At 36.6% G+C, this 17,453-nt stretch overlaps 1 pseudogene across 1 annotated transcript; it reads right to left on the bottom strand.

The window, feature by feature from the left end:
• Positions 1-6,060: 6,060 nt before the first annotated feature.
• On the bottom strand, positions 6,061-13,426 carry LOC149838483 (uncharacterized; annotated as a pseudogene). Its single transcript, XR_016432190.1, has 2 exons — positions 13,105-13,426; positions 6,061-6,827 (listed from the first exon to the last, which is right to left on the bottom strand). The product of XR_016432190.1 is annotated as an uncharacterized LOC149838483 (transcript).
• Between the last annotated feature and the right edge of the window lie 4,027 nt (positions 13,427-17,453).

The raw sequence follows: 17,453 nt of genomic DNA on the forward strand, positions 1-17,453 counted from the left end.
CAAAAACTCTAAATCATGCTCCACAATGAATCAAGTTGAATGATGCTACCCACGCTGGGAGGAGCCCTCAGACCCCCCTTCTGTAAGGGTAAAAACTCTGAATCAGACTCCACAACTCTTGAAGTTGAACGATGCTACCGTCAGTGTGCAGGTCAGTTGGTATTTGATGGAGCAATTTAGGATCGTCTGTTGGATGTGCACAGAAGTAGAGAGAGAAGGGAGAGTGAGTGAGAGGGTTGATGTTCATGGCCTTCTCCAGGGAGAACTCTTTGCCTCCCTTGATTTCTTCTCTAGAGAGAGAGAGAGGGTTTTACAGTGTTTTACGGAGAAAGAAGAAGAAGACTTTGAAGAGTCAACATCATCCTCGACTTTCTGGATGGAGGACATGTTTGTCCTTTTTTTGAACGAAGAAAGAAGAAGAAGACTTTGAAGAGTCAACATCATCCTCGACTTTCTGGATGGAGGACATGTTTGTCCTTTTTTTGAACTGTTTGTTTTTTCTTTTTTGAATGAAGGACATTTTTGTCATTTTCTCAAACCATCACTTTATGAGAAGATTAGCAAAAAAGGGTACTTAAGTCTTTGCAACAACACCAGAGTCTGATGCAAAATTATGTCAACAAACACGGGAATACGAGCCCCATGTGCTTGTATACGTGGTGCTCATTCAAAGCCCCGAACACAGACGTGGGATTAAGTGAATCATCGGGGGGGGGACATACATCCCTAATTGTTGGAGCCGTGAAGAACACCGTGCCCTAAAACGTGAGAATGTGACCAACTTCATGAAATCCATTGTGTCTACCAATGTAGGAGTATTTGAGACCACAGACTTAGCAGCAGACCACTTCACGAAGTTCATGAATAGAAAACTGTGGCATATCACACGACGCACCATCCTCGTGAAAATCCAATATTACTCTTGTTCATGTACGTTGTCTTGTTTCACGTGCTGCACAAACAACACTTGAAAGAAATTCATGGTTTTGATCTTGGTTTACACTTTACACGTAAATGTACAAACGCTTTTGCAACAGCGGACCTGAAGGATACACAAAACTGGATCTTCGGTACAATCACAAACCAATGTGGCTAGGGGTGTCAACGGGTTGGGTTGGGTTTGGTTCGGACCCAGGTGGAACCTGACTTGGATCAGATTTTTGGGTATGATATCGGGTCCACACCCAGGTCCAATCGGGTCCACTATAAGAAAAAACATACCCGGACCCGATAGGAACTACATGAACCAAACCTCAACCATATCTGGTAAAACCATATTTTTTTATCATTTTTACATTGAAAAATTGCATGTCTTAATGAGAACTCGGGTCGGGTCCGAGTCTGGTATAAAATTTCGGAAACTATACCTGGGTCCATGTATTAATCAAACCTTCGGGTCCAGACTTGAGTCTTAATCGGGTCTTCTTATAATTTATCACCATACCGGGACCCTATAGGGTTTGGTTTGGGTCAGGTCGGGGTAAACTAGGCCCGTTGACACCCCTAAATGTGGCCAACCATCCTTTCTAAACATCTTATAAGAGTAGTCATAGAGTTTTACATTGCAGACAACAAAACAGGACTACCATTAAGGTAGCACCTTTTGACATGTAACAAACGTCTAAACCATAGTTACCGGAAATGCTTCCCTAAGGGAGGAAGCGTGCTTTCGAATCCGAAAGCACCCTGAGGAAGAAACTCGTTTTCCAGAAGTTTCCCCCTCTCTCTTACTTCCCTCTTGGATTTTTATTTATTTATTTTTTCATGTTATTATTTACTTTTTTTGCTTCCTACTAGTTTCTTATTTCCTTCTCCTTTCTTTTATGTTTTTCCTTTTTCATTTCTCACATGCTTCCTAGGGATGGCAGTGGGCCAGGGCGGGTATGGGGGACAAGGTCTTCACTCTTGCCCCCCATCTGAAAATTTTGCCCAGTAGTCTATCCCCGTCTCAAAATAATTGTCTCCATCTCTATCTCTGTCATCGTTTCAAAATAACTTTATTCTTATTTTAAGAGGAATAATGAGAAGAAGGGTTTAGGATTAAGAATATATATATATATATATAATAATTTCATTAACGGAGATAAGGAATGAGAATGGGGATGGTGATGGGGTAGGAGTAAGTCCATTCCCACCTTTTATCTCTCATTTTTTCTGAGGAGGTCCAGTGACATCCCTGATGCTTTCATACTTTCGGCAATCAATCCTGATTTACTCTTCATAACACTTGGCTTTAGCCTTGTCCATTGCTTCGCGTAGTCATTTCACTTTCTGGTAGCTATACGATCTGAACCATAATAATAGGCTCTCGTAGCTCACAAAAGAAAAATAAATAAATAAATAAATAGTGTTTAGGAAATGGCACAAAATGAAAACTAAACTGAAGTCACAATGTGGCACTTACCAGCACTGCATTGCTCTGCAAGAAAGTCTGGGAACCAGAAATAGTTGGTGGGTCCCACATCAGAATTCTAATGCCTTCTGTCCATGGTTTTGGCGTCTTTTGGGAAGTTACAGGCTTTCATTTTTGTGCCATCAATTCCATGTGATTAGACGTACAAAGTATGAACTATGATGCAGTTCCTTTTACAGTTTTACTACTGATTGGTAAAAGGCTCATTTTGTTAATCATTGAGAGAAATGTTTACAATATATAGGTCTCTTGAATTCAAATCCAAGGCCTGATTTGAAAATATAGCCTAAAGAAGGCTCACTAGCCAGCAAGTTTTTCTAAAACAGGGTAGGACCCTCATTTCTATAGTGATCACCCATTCTTATTTGATATGATAAAAAGAACAAAAGCCATCACTTTATTGAGGTTACATAAAAAAGGGTTAATTTGCATATATGTGCCTAAAGTTTGGTAAACATTTCAAAGATTTTAAGCTACACTTCTAATTTTTTTCAGAAATTGCTCAGATGTCCACCTGGGTTACTTTTTATTCACCTAAACCAAATTCTTTCAAAACGACAGCTTTAACTTTTCTTTTTAAGTTATTGAATGCCACTTCTATATCTTCTTGTTTTTGTAGTTACATAAGGGCAAATAAATAATTTCAAAAAGTAAAAAAAAAATAATGCAGGATACCAACCAAACAATTTCTAAAGAAGGCATTTTATTTAAATATGTGAATGTGATACCTAAGGTGGCTAAACGTGAATTTACCATATGCTGTAAGTGCCTATATATAAATTACCCCTTAGCATGTCGTTTCTTAGAATTTTATTGAGGTTAATGGGAGACTGAAAAACTGCAACTTCTTAGAATTTTATTGAGGTTAATGTTACTTGGATTTGGTATTCTGTTATCACCGACAACTAAACCAAGTTGGTCAGATTTGGTTTGGACCCAGAGTCAAGTCAGAGTTGGGGTCTTCCAACACCCAGCAAACCTTCCACTGTAAAGGCTCTGTCAGACCTGTCCCATTCTGGTATTTTCCTGAGTCAAGTCAAAAGTTTCTGAGGGAGACAGAGAGAAGGTCCTGTGACTGACAAAGACTGGTTTCTTTCCATGACTCTCATGAATCAAGTTCAAATTGCATTGTATTATTTTATTTTGTACGGTGATGCTTTTATGAGGCTAATTCGTCCCTGAAATAAATTTGTTAAACTGGGCCCCATTGGCACTTCCAAATACAAAATTCATTCCTTGAGCATTTTGTAATGAAAACAATAATGACAGTTGTTTTTTTGTTGTCTGGTATTGTGGTTGCTCTGAAGGCATGATTAAGGGATGTAATTGGATCGGGTTTGAGTCCATATCTGATTAGTCAGATTCAGTATAGCAAATAGAATCCATTAAAGAAATTTGGATTCCGAATGCAGCATCTGAATCTGAATCTTAATCTCGAGAGATAATCTGACCCACCCTTTTACATTCCTAGTTGCTACTTTGCTACTACTATTATCTCATTCTACTGTTATTACCAACTTATCATCCTCACAATATGTAATAGTACTGGCACTACAGTAGTGGTGATGTTGATGGTAGCAGGTACGAGCTTGAGCCAGCCAGTTTGGATAAAAAAATATTTTGTTAAGGATGAGGAAAAGAATTTAACTCCCAAACTTGGTTTGAAAAAAAATATTTTTTTTCAAAGAGGTATAATAGAAGAATTGAACTCCCAACTTGTGCATAAGCTAGACATAATCAACCAATTTCTCCACACATTGTTATAAGGTGCATATCCTACAGAAAAGTATGCATAATTAATTTTTTTGAGCTTAAACCGAACCCTACCAAAACCGACAAGCCCTTGTTGAATCGCAGCCCATTGAGCACACCGGGCTCACCAAGCTGCACCCCCCCCCCCCCCCCCTCTTTTTTTTTGGATAGGCAAGTTTGAGGATAGCCCACTGTGGAATTTGAACTTGAGACCCCTTGGCTATGATAGTGCAGCATTATCATCCAGCTATCTCATTCAATCCCATGAAGCTCATCAAGCAATCTCATTCAATCCCATGAAGCTCATCAAGCTTAATAAGAAGTTTTTTCACCAGCCTGAACGAGCTTGTTACCAAGCCAAATTCACCAAGTTATGAGCAGCTTGGTTCATTAACCTGCCCGATCCATTTCTGCTCCTATGGATGGAAAATGAGATAAGCATGTGGCTTATCTTGTGTTTGGCTCGTAAAGAGCTAATTCAGAACTTATGAAATAGACTCAACAAACTTAACACGAACAACAGGTGTTTGGCTCAGCTCGACTTGTATAGGCTCTTTACCTAGTAATGAATATACTTTACATATATTTTATATCATAGAGTGTAGATGGTTGAAGTGTTTGGCTTGCAAAGCAGATATGGGTTTACAGTTTAAATTCTATTATTTTATACCTTAGAAACAATGTATTTATTTCATAAATGCACCAGTTTGAGATTGACCCAATTGGTATAGAGTCCAAATTCTGTTATTTTCACTTTTAAAAACTGCATTCTTTTTATAAATGATCCAACTCAAGCTCGGCTTGGCTCAACATAAGAACGAGACAACTCATGAAGGCACAACCAGATCTAGTGTGTGAACTCGAATTTTAATCTCCATATCACCACTAGTGTTTCTGTTACTGGAACCATTACTATTGCCTAGAAACTTTTATTGAGTGGATACCCACAAAATTTATTTTAGGTTCAACAACAGCAATCAAGATATTAGGGCCAGTATCTGTGCGTGGAAATCTGGGCACCACCATTGTGTTGCTGCCACTACTGCTATCAGTGCTTACATCCTCAAAAGTATAGGAATAGGTTCCCCTCGTCAAGTAATGGGAGCTTGAAACCAAGACCTCCAAATCCAGATAGGGAGATCCCTGATATTTGAACTATTGACCAACCACAGCAACCATGGGAAGCATAAAGTGTACTCTATGTGATAGAGCACTATTTTAGCTTATACTACATTCATTATTACTTCTATCACCAACTTAGCTTCTACTACACATTATTACTTTCTATCACCAGCATCCAACAATTGACAGCCACGATGTGACAAAACCATGGGTAAGCACAAGCAATGTTTTATTCATTCTATTGTAATTTTTTTAAAGCAAACTTGGGAACAGCCCTGGAATGAAATTGAAACCGAAGGTATGCTTTGAAGGGAAACCAATGAGGACCATCACCAGATTGCCAGTGAGCAAATTATTATTATTATTTTTTTGGGGAAAGGCAAGCTGGGGTTAGGCAGACCCCTACTACCCAACACAACGTGACTTGCACTAGCTGCTCCTACCAGACAAGCAGAGCCCCCAGTTGGTCAGTGAGCAAATTGTGTAGCATGTAGAGTGAGAGAGAGTTGGAACACATATTTTAAGCCATGACATTTGCTAGACACGCATACAGTAATAATAAACGCCAAGTTTTCCAGGAATGACAGGCATTTATTTTTGTATTTTACCAGTGCAAGCATATCATAGTGTGTCTTGAGTCACGATTGCAATAGCTGAATAAAATCCGAGCAGTGAAAAGCAAAATCATAGTTGCAACTTGCAGCAAATCAGAGAATCAGAAAGCGATTCATTGACTTCAACCAATTGTAGCTATCTAAATTTAGAAAAGCATATATTCGAATCGAGGCTTATTTTAGGACACGTTCGATTACACCCAAAAGAGAATCTTTCTCAGTTTTGAGAGTGATTATCACAAGAACCGTTTTTCCACGTGATCACAAGCATGAGAAAATGGTTTCCTTATTATTGTATGAGAGGACACATCAAAGGAGGGAAATGATTCGCCAACTTAGAGATAAGGGAGTCACGGGGTTGAGGAAGTGACCGCGATTATAGAGTGATTCAAAAGTAATTCATTTTCACTTTTGCAAAGTGCAAACAAACATGCCCTTCGTCTTCATGATAGCTGAGTCCACAACTTGAGTGCATTACTCGATTTGACTGGCCCATCAAAGTCCATGGGAGTCTCCAGACAAGTTGCTAGCATGCCACCACATGTAGGCTGTAGCCAAGACAATCTGTTTCTTCACCTGTATCTCTAAATTTGCGCACTGTCACCATTGGGTTAATTGTCCTGACTTTGGCCAGTTCGATTAGACCACTAACTGGTTTCATAAATACACTTAAGCAATATAGATTGTTCTCACACGTCCACCTAATTGAAGCCAAGTCATTAGTTAGCATGTGTTGCAAATATCCTTACCCATCCTGAAAGGATTACAAAATCAAAACGAGGAAATGGAAATGGAAATGGAAATGGAAATGGGACACATGACAGAATTGCTTTACTGAGGTATAGAAGATTAAAAACTGAAAGCACTTCATCACTTGATCTGCCAAATTATCCCGCTCAAGCCCTCTGAAGTATCCTCAAAGTCCCCTGCAGCATTCACAATCCAAAGAGTAGAATATAAGACCGAAGAGAAATTAGTACACAGGAAACAATATCAGATCTTTGAAGAGAAAATTTACAGCATCCTGATATTCAAGTTTCCTTTTTCTCTTTCCCAAGCCACAGTCTTTATTGCATTAATCAAAATGCTAGATGATAGGTATGAATATAGCGCCTCCAAATCCAAATGCTCCCTCCAAGCACTATTAGATATGAGAAAGAAAACGGAGGGACAACTGGCACAACAGTTTTTTTTCACTTGGTTGTGCTCATGCTACACTGAATTTTGAAAAAAAAAACACTGCTTCAGACTTGGAGGACACGAGGGCTCTAGTTCCCAAATATCTCAGATTAATCTGGAAGGGAAGAGAACAAAAAGAAAAGGTCTAGATATGAGCAAGAAAAAGGAGGGACAATTGGCACGTCAGTTTTTTCACTTGGTTGTGTTCATGCTACATTGAATTTTGAAAAAGAACACTGCTTCAGACTCGGAGGACACGAGGGCTCTAGTTCCCAAATATCTCAGATTAATCTGGAAGGGAAGAGAACATAAAGAAAAGGTTCATGGAACATAAGGAGAGGAAATAAAGGAATCTTCAAATGTATGAGATCAAGTTTTCAGAACATAACGATGTGCTCATCATATTGTACAACAACAAAATTAGTTCATATGTTGTGCCTACAGGGGTATGTGTGAACGAGCAGAGAATGACATCTGGTTGCTCAAATTTAGCTCATTAAGAAACACTTTAGCTGCTTAAGCTCATCTTGTAGCTCACTAAAGAAAGCACAGATAAGCTTGAGTTGGACCACATGGGCAGAGATGAAGCTTGAGCTACTGGCTTGGTTCTCCCCATTAGATGTGAAAAAATAAAGATGCAAATAATCATATCAAGCCAGATATAGGACTGGGTGGATCAAATAGGAAAATAGGAGGTTCACATTTGAATAACTTTAGGAACCAAGTGATAATTAGGCAGCATCAAACAGACCAGCACTTGTACTTTCAGAATAAGCTCCTCTCAAAGATATAACTTAAGGAAATATTGCAACCGTTATGAATCAAGTTCACACATGATAAGCTATCAAATAAAGAAAAGGATGAGGAACCTTAAACAACCATAAACCAACAAATAACATGAAAATGGACAAACTCAGACACACTAATTTTCAATCATCAAGCATGTGAAAACATAATACACACACATTTATCAAAAATGTATGCAAGTTCAAATCTATGTCACACGGACACTCCATTTTGCCCTCCGTACCTGTGTCGACAGGCATGTCCCTGCATCAACACACGTCGACACCTGGACATGCCATTTTTCCCTCCGTACATACAACTTTGTATTTAATTTATAATTTATAATTATATTTTCAGTTTATAACTTTATATTTTCAGTATATAATATATATTTTAGATATAGCATATATATTTAGATTATATTCATTTTTACTTTGAATTTATTTTATATTTATGTGATATTTAATATATATAACCGTGTCCCCATATCCACATTTTTGGGGATTTCGTATCGTATCCTCCATACCCATACCCATACCCATACCCGCACCTGTACCCAGGTGACATAGGTTCAAATGAAGCCAAGCATGCACCAAGTCCAGCTAGGTATTGCCCTCGAGCTCAACTTGCCTGGTTGATACATGCTCAAACAAGCTGGCAAATGGATGGCAATCTGCTCAGTCCTTACCGGCAGGACAACTGTGTTTCTTGTTTGTGTGTGAACAATTTGCAAGTTGGTATTTTAAACTGCAACCTTTGGAATTGAATACCCAATTGTCTTTTCTAGCAAGACAGAAAACCATAAATTTCATAAACTAGACATCTTAGAAATAGAGGTAGTACTTGTAGCCATCCTGAAGGCGGTGTTGTCATAGTTGCCAGAGTAAGAAGTAGGTTTGAGAAGTGATGTATGGGAGGCGAGAGAGTGTTTACAAGCTCCCAGATGTGTGAAGCATGAAACATGAAGCATTTAGTAAACATTAGGAGAAGCAGGAAGCAGCAACGAAGTTAGTAGGAAGTAACATGAAATCAGAAGTTGAAATGTATTCTTTTACTTGAATGCAATTTATTCAGCATTTTTACCAAACATATCCATCAAACACGAAGAATATAGGAAACAGACAACTTTTGAAAAAGAAGTACACTTCCTTTAGCAAGGAAAGCACAATTTATATATCAAGGAAGTTCCATTCTCATATTGGGGAAAGCAAGCTATCTATTATCTAAAAGGGTGCTTCACCTAAAGCTTCAGGCTTTTGAAGCCACCTTCTTGGCAATTGCCTCTCTGAGGTCCTAACAAGCTTCTGGTGTGCTGCCCTTATATAGCTGATAAGCTTTGAACTTGAGGAGGCAGGGAAAAGGGATCTGAAAGAGCATGAGAGATCCTCAACCAAAAGAAGATTTCCTTTGTTTATTTTTAGGTGTAACTCATGAAGAGTTATTAGGGATTTAGAGTTGTAGACAAACTATTGTTACATCCATAATCATGGTGAAAACCAACTACAGCATGTGTGCAAATAAAATTAAAACATAATATTACAAAAATAAGCTTGGTGTCTGAATCCTAACAGCTCCCACCCTGCTGTGCACTAGTTAGTGCCATGAACTTATGAGTGTCCAATCATTGTGCAGACAAGATACGCCACTAGATCTCCACATTCTTGTCTTTAAATTTTGAACAGGGTCCAGAGAAATAGAGATGGCATTGCAGTAACCACACAACAGAAAGGAGCAACTTTTTATTCCTTTCGGCTGCTCCATAAGGTGGTGTTCACCAAATGTGAAAGAATAACAAGTAAACCGCTGATAGCTACACAAAATTAGTGCATCAAGCATACATGAATTTCAAAATTTGTTCAACGGCAAAGTCAATGTCTTGGCAGGTAGAAGTGAGAGAATGAAATACGCAAAAGATGTGCTGATATTTTGATCCATTAAGAATTGGTTCACCATCACATGCTTGAAGGTCTTCATTCATCATAGCAGGAGTTATGCTTTTACATTCAAGTAAACTGATGGCATACTTGGGCAGTGGCAGGTGAGAGATGATAAATGAATCACAATGATGGTGAACAGCACTTAGGAAGCACCTGAATAGAATTAGCAATTAAGTTGTTACACTTCCTAAAATAGCTGCATGAATTTCCCATAATAACATCATTGTTGCATCAAAATAATACTATAAGGACAGACATGAAGCCAACGAGACATCTACTGGACTCCATTGAAGCCATGAGACCATAGAAAAATAAGGAATCTATTCAGGCAAACTCCTGAGGCCTATTTAAGCTAATAAATAACTCACTTAGTGTGACATTTTCTTGTGAGGCATTTAATGAAATAATGTGCACAAATACAATTTCAAATGTGCACAAATACAATGCTGCTAAGGGCAATACTCAATAAGCCACAAAGGCTAAGAACAAGAACTTAAGAGCACAAGTACACAAGTCACTAATGGGCTGAACAGCATATAAAAACATATTATTTTATTCACCAAAGAATGTTCATGAAAAGCATAAAATATATGGGTGAGGTTCCCATATATTTATACAACAAGAAGAGGAAGAAGGGAGGCCTTACTAGCCGTTGGGCTAGTCCCAACGGCTATAAAATCTGGGACAAAAATGACCCTAATGGGCATACCCATTACAAAAATAAAAATAAAAATAGAAAAATACTAAAAGAAAAGAAAAATACAAACTATAGAAAATACATATATATGTATACTAATATATAAATACATACCATAGTCATAGATATCGGTGATATTTTCAAAATATCACGATATTATCGCAGTAAATTCAGCAAACGATAATATAGGTAAAATATCACAATATTTTGAAAATATCGCCAATTTGATAATATCACAATATTATCACATTATCACGAGAATATTGTGATATTCTCGTGATATTATCATGGTATTATCAATTAGTTTTATTGTTTTTATTCATTTTTTATATTTTAAATATGTTTTCATCTTTCTTTTACAATTTTACTTATTTCTTTTATTATTTATGTATTTTTGTCTACACATGATATTTTCTTACTTATTTTTGGTATTTTTTTATAATTTTTAAGCCCTGAGATTTTTCTGAGATTTATCACCAAACCTATAATATCGTGAGAAATAGCCTCGCTGAGATATAGCCAATACCGATATTTGTAACTATGATATATATTATATTCAAATACATATACGATGTATATACATATTAATATAAATATATATGTATGAAAAACAAATACATTTAACACTCCCCCTCAAACTGATAGGGAAATGACCGACAATTTGTCAAGAAGAAAAGAAAAATGTGGGGAAGGCAACGCTTTGGTGAAGAAGTCGGCAAGTTGGAACTCTGATGTCACGTGGAAGTTCTATAATTTCTTTAAAGAATTATTCTAGAACGTAGTGACAATCCATCTCTATATGTTTTGTGCTTTTGTGGAAGGTGTGGTTGTTCGCAATGTAAATGACATTTTTATTGTCGCAACACATCATCGATGGAGTAAAGATGTTAGCACACATATTCTTCAGTAAACTTCTTAGCTAAACAATTTTTGTAGCGGTGGTTGTGATTACCCGATACTTTGTTTTAGTGGAAGAAAGTGGCACATTTTATTGCTTCTTACACCTTTAAGAGATGAACGAATAGTAAAAAAAGATACGATAACCTCTAGTAGAAATATGATCATCCTCAATCTGAATCAATATAGGCAATTAAGTTTAAAGATGAAGAGGATAAGAAAAACCCTTTTAGTTATGATGCCCTTCAAATTACTGATAATTCTCATAACTACAACCATGTGAATCGTGGCGGGTGCATACTGAAACTGGCTTACACTGTATACCGCATGTGTTATGTCAAAGCATTTGAGTTATCAAACTATTAATAATTCATGTAGCGAATCTGAGTTGATAGGAAGCCCGTCGAATTATCTTATACTATGTTATTAAAGTGGATCATATGGAAGCATGATCTCTATTGAAATGGTCAAGTTGAAGGTGAAACAAGGAAAAACACCTATAACCATATCATATTTTATGATTCTCAATAACGGGTTTGTAGTGGCTAGTTCCTATACATTCTTTGTTAAAATTGTGATATAATCTTATACTGGGGATACTTCAGCTTCACATCCTTTTATAGAGCCCTTATGCAGCCAGGAGTTGAATTATCTCTGAAAGGCACCATTTGGAGTTTTGGACCGTCACCAAGGGCAAAAAATTTCACATGGTTGGTGTCCCTTAAGTAAGGTTGATAGTAACTAGCTAGTATATGTTACATAGGCCACTCAGCAAGGGAGTTGGCTGTGCACATGATGGTCTTATGCCCTTTTTATGCAATCTTTTTCCAGCTGGCTTGGCCAGACATAACTTTAAATCTCTCCCTAATTTGGGCTGCATCAGAGAGCTCTTGTGGAGCCTTCAAAACTGAGAAGGAACAGATGGAGGGTCATTTGGAAGTTGTGGTTGTTATCAGCCTGGTGGGCCATCTACATCTGGTTTGAGAGAAAGGAACGAATTTTTCAAGGAAAATAATTGGTGGTGGTAATTTTATGCCATTCTGAGTGACATCCGTGAGTGGCTTTGAGGAAACGTCCAAACTGTAATATCGCTCGGATTGGTCGATCCAAGGGGATAGATGAATATTCACAGCATTTATTTTATTTTATTTCATGAATGTCATTTGGTGACTCCTGGTCACCATTTCTTGACGTAATGAACGAATTTCTATTTACCTTTGAAAAAAAAGGCTACTTGGAGCAAAGTGATCAATCGGTCCTCATGCGTGGTAAACAACAAGGGACTTCATCTAGCAGTCTGCAATTATCTAGTGAGGTAGCATGATAGCCCCACCTATGAGTGGTCTAGATTTCGGTTGAGTGGTTTGTTCGAGATGGAGTTCTTGGATTCAGCATAGAAATGAATGAGTATTTTAACAGTGATAAAGGAATGGATTAACAACTGACAAGAGACTATAAGTGGTGAAACGCCCATAGATGAAGTCCCCCTTCTCATTCCTCTTCATTTTGTGAATTTTCTTGATCATTTACCAATTTCCCACTTCACAAAACCGTCAAAAAGGGACATGGGTGATCTCACAAACAATCTCATACTCAAAACGGCAACCACAGAAACCATGTCATCCAATTACAAAGCAACAGAAGACCAATATCAAACAAAAAAAAATCAATAAGATGGTTCAGAAAAGGTAGGAATTTTGATCATACCTGACTTTCTTGATCAAGATGTCTTCATCTTCCTCGCCAAATCCTCCGATTTGATCCTTCTCTCCAGATTCTTCTGCGCCAGGATGCGCTTTTCGGAGTTCTTCAGGTGGTGGGTGGGGCCCTTCTGATGAGTCTCTCCATCCCGCTGGAGATCGTCTTCCTCTGCATGAACTGTAGCGCTTGCTCCAGGTTCCCGTTGATCACTTTCACTCGGATGCCCCTCGACTGCTGCTGCTGTGACAACAAGGAAGAAGAGGAAGGGATGAATCCCATCGAAGGGGGAAAGGAGGACGACCCATTTGAGGAGAAGGCTTGAGCTCTTCTGAAGATGGACCCCAGATTTCTCAGGAAACTCATCGAAGGGGACGAAGGGTGCTTAAATTTTAGGGGTGCCAACGGATCGGGTATGACTCGATCTTGACCTGCATCGGATCCGGTAAGATTAGGGTTTTTTTTATAAGCAAGCTGGGGTTGGGGGGACCTTACCAGAACAACAGCCGCCCAATCTGGCAGAGGGATTCGATCCTGGGCATTAAGACACCTGACCCCGCTTACCACATGGGATGCCACCTCGGTGGTAGTAAGATTAGGGTTTGGTAACAAAGAAAGGGGTCCAATTAATTATTTGGGTCGCGCCAATGAAACAGGGTATGATTTATGAAATTTCATAACAGACCTGGGTCCGATGCGTCCTGATTAAGATCCGCATTCTTTTAATATAAAATGCACAAGAAATTAGTATATTGGTTTACATCAGCCTCATAGGACTCAAGTATGCTTTTGCCTTTCATAAGTCCGGATAGACCCAGACCGTGGACCTGGTACCAGTACATGAGTCAAATCCAGGTCCAGTGAAAGTCTGACCCGCTCACACGATTGCTTATCAAAGCGGCTTAGTGATAGCTAGTAAGGGTGCAAATGGATCTAAGACAGATTGGTCATGTCTTATCGGGATCCAAACCCAAATTTGGCAAAGATTGCTAAAGAGTCAGATTTAGTATGTATCCAAATATAAATCGGACACAAACTATTGATTAAAATCAAATTTAGAATTTTAAACTTTCCAAACAGACAAGCCTCAATCCGATCCATTACACATTCCAGACTTATTTTGAGATCTGTATTTGAGAAAATAAGTCTGATCTGGAATAGCGGTCTGAGCAAATTCAATCCATTTGCAACCTTCGTGGATAGGATCCGAGTCCTAATCGGACCTAAACCTAATCTGGATATTTCTCAAAACATGAATGTGAGCCACGATTGATAGTAAAGAAGGAAAAAATGGCAAATTGCATTATTTGCCCATATGGCCAGGCCCTATTCATCATATACATTTATCAAAGATTAAAAATAAAAATAATGAGACAACCATAAATATATTCATAATTTTAAAACATTACAAAATAAATTTATTTTATGGTTATTAAGAAGAGAAAGACATTTTGGAGAGAGAGAACGAGAACGGCAGTTTCCTAATTTTATATATTGATAATTGTAAAAGATCACGAAATATTTTTATTTTATAGTTATTAAGGGGTAGTTTCCTAATTTTATATATCGATAATTGTAAAAGATTACAAAATATTTTTATTTTATAGTTATTAAGGAGGAGAAAGACATTTTGGAGAAAGAGAAATAGAATGGTAGTTTCGTCATTTTATTATGCCGAGGGGGAGAGAGAAAGCAGATATAAAATAGTAGCTCATTATTTTTTGAAAAAATTATAATGTGCCATGTAAGTAAGTAATACTTCCTTTTTATGAGAACTGTGTACATGCCCATACAAATTTTTAATTACATTCTAAACCAAATGACAAGAATGTTAATTAAGAAAAAGTTATAAAGCATCCCATTTTTTGCACCTGTTACCCTTGCTTCTATTTTTATAATATTTAGGATTTGATCTTAATACAACCATCTACTTGTTAGTATAAATAAAGTCCTCATGTCAAAGTCACACAAAAAAATGCAAGCACACATATGTCTTTTGTGGGTTGAGTAGATAGGTTCGGCATATTGCCTTCAATCACCTATGCATTTATGTGACATCAAGTTGGTAGTGATAAAATGTTTCTTTTCCTTTAAAAAAGTAAAATAAAATGTTTCTTTTAATAGATTATATTGAAGACAAATCTACAAGTTCATCATTGTTAGATATCCAAAGATAATGATGAAATATTTAGCAAGTAAATCTATAGATGTCCTGTTACCTTTTAGGTTAACATAACTTGATAAAGATGATTTCATAATAAACATTTTCTTAAGCAGATGCAAAGTTTAAGTGGGTTATACTTATTTTTGTGATGTTATTTGTTTTGACGTTATGTATTTGTGTTGGATCACATTGTCCTTAGTGATGATGATACTAAGTTTATAAGAGAACTAACAAAAGTACAATTATAAAGTTTAAAAACTCATCTGGTCCACCCAGTGACTCTGTTGACTCAATCATTTACTAGGTCAAACCAATGAATGACCCATAAATGAACAAAACTTAGATGAGTCAAAAAAAATTTAACCTGACTTTGCCAAGTCAGCTCATGACTTGCTGAGTTATATATATATATATATATATATATATATATATATATATATATATAGAGAGAGAGAGAGAGAGAGAGAGAGAGATTGGCTACTAACGAAGGTAAGAAACTAATAAGTAAAAATTACATTTATTTTCAAAAAATGTATGCGTCAAACATGTAGAAATTTATTGCAATTGACTGATTTCATTGATTATATATATATATATAGCTTTTATACATGAATGCAATTGATTAATTTGTTATGTATGTGTGAAACATGTAGAAATTCATTGCAATTGACTGATTTTATTATATATATATATATATTCTTTTACTATACATGAATGCAATTGATTCGTTTGACATGTATGTGTGAAACATGTAAAAATTCATTGCAATCGATTGGTTTCATTGATTAAATTAAGATATATATATATATATATATATATATATATATATATATATTGCTACTATATATGAATTCATTGAAGTTGACTGATTTGAGTTAAATTAATTTAGATTGCAGGATTTTTAGTCAATTAATTCAGAAGAGCTAACATCCTATATACATTGATTCTATTGGAACCAAGCATACCAATGGTTTTTAATTGTGATGAAGGAGGCAAATAAGTTATTAAATTAAATGCATTTTCGCAAATTCTTGGAGATCACACCATGGAACATCAGTCACCCCCTCTTACAGGCTATTGTGCAATTTTGAAATCCATCAACTAACACATTCCAGTTCGAAGATCTTGAGATGACCATTATATTGAAAGATGTGACACAAATCACCAGACTTAAGTGTCATGGGAAGTTAGTAAGTGACATGATGAAAGAATATTTCAGGCACTTATATGATATTTATTTGTAAGCAAATGATGATGTATTTGAAGAAGATAAGATCAAGTTTTCAATATTTAGGAGCAATTATGATCCTAGTAAGGCGATGAGGATGAAGGCAAAACTACTGTGTATTTGAGGGAATGGTGGTAGTAGGGTAGACAAGACAGTGAGAACATTCTTGTTGTACTTCTTTGACTCATGCTTATTCATCGATAATGGTGAAAAATTGATTCATGCATCATAGATCGAACTATTGGAAGAGATGGATCACGTCAATCTGTAATAACTGTAATTTTTAAATATTAAATAAATTTATTTATTTTATATAGATCTTGAATCAAATCTGCACATAATTCATAGTCTAGAAGCTCGATCCAAATAATATTCACATTTGGATCTTTTACCAGATATGGATACAAATTCTGACCCATGTCCAAAAATAAAATGAATATTTTTAATAGATCCAGATATTTATCTGTATCTATATTTTAGGGACATGCATGTAAATATTAAATTTGTTTAGGGAAAAAATGGTAATTTTATAACCAAAGGGAATTTTTTGGGAATTAGTAAAATTATCCAAGGGTAAAATGATAATTTCATGACCCAAAAACATATTTTGGAAAATAATTAAATTATATAAGGGTAAAATAGTAAAATTACTAAGGCCATTAAATATTATTTAAAATGGTTATTTATGAAACTAATCAAGAATAAAATAGTAAAACTAAATAGGATTTAATGGGATTAATAAACAAAATATAAAATAATAAAAAAGCATCAACTTTGATAGTTTTGTTTAGTGGTTTTGGAGGTGGGACCCACCTGAGGAGGGTGAGTCTCCCCCTATGGCGACACCTAGACAGGGAAGGGGTGAGACACCCCCTCCCCTCTCCTTAGTGTGACACCCATAAGAAGCGACCTCCTCTAGGGGCTATAAATAACCCTACCCCCTCTCTCTCACTTACCTAACTTGTC

The sequence above is a fragment of the Nuphar pumila genome, chromosome 5 (genome assembly GCF_984573655.1).
Source record: "Nuphar pumila chromosome 5, dmNupPumi1.hap1.1, whole genome shotgun sequence".
NCBI classification, from domain to species: Eukaryota; Viridiplantae; Streptophyta; class Magnoliopsida; order Nymphaeales; family Nymphaeaceae; genus Nuphar; species Nuphar pumila.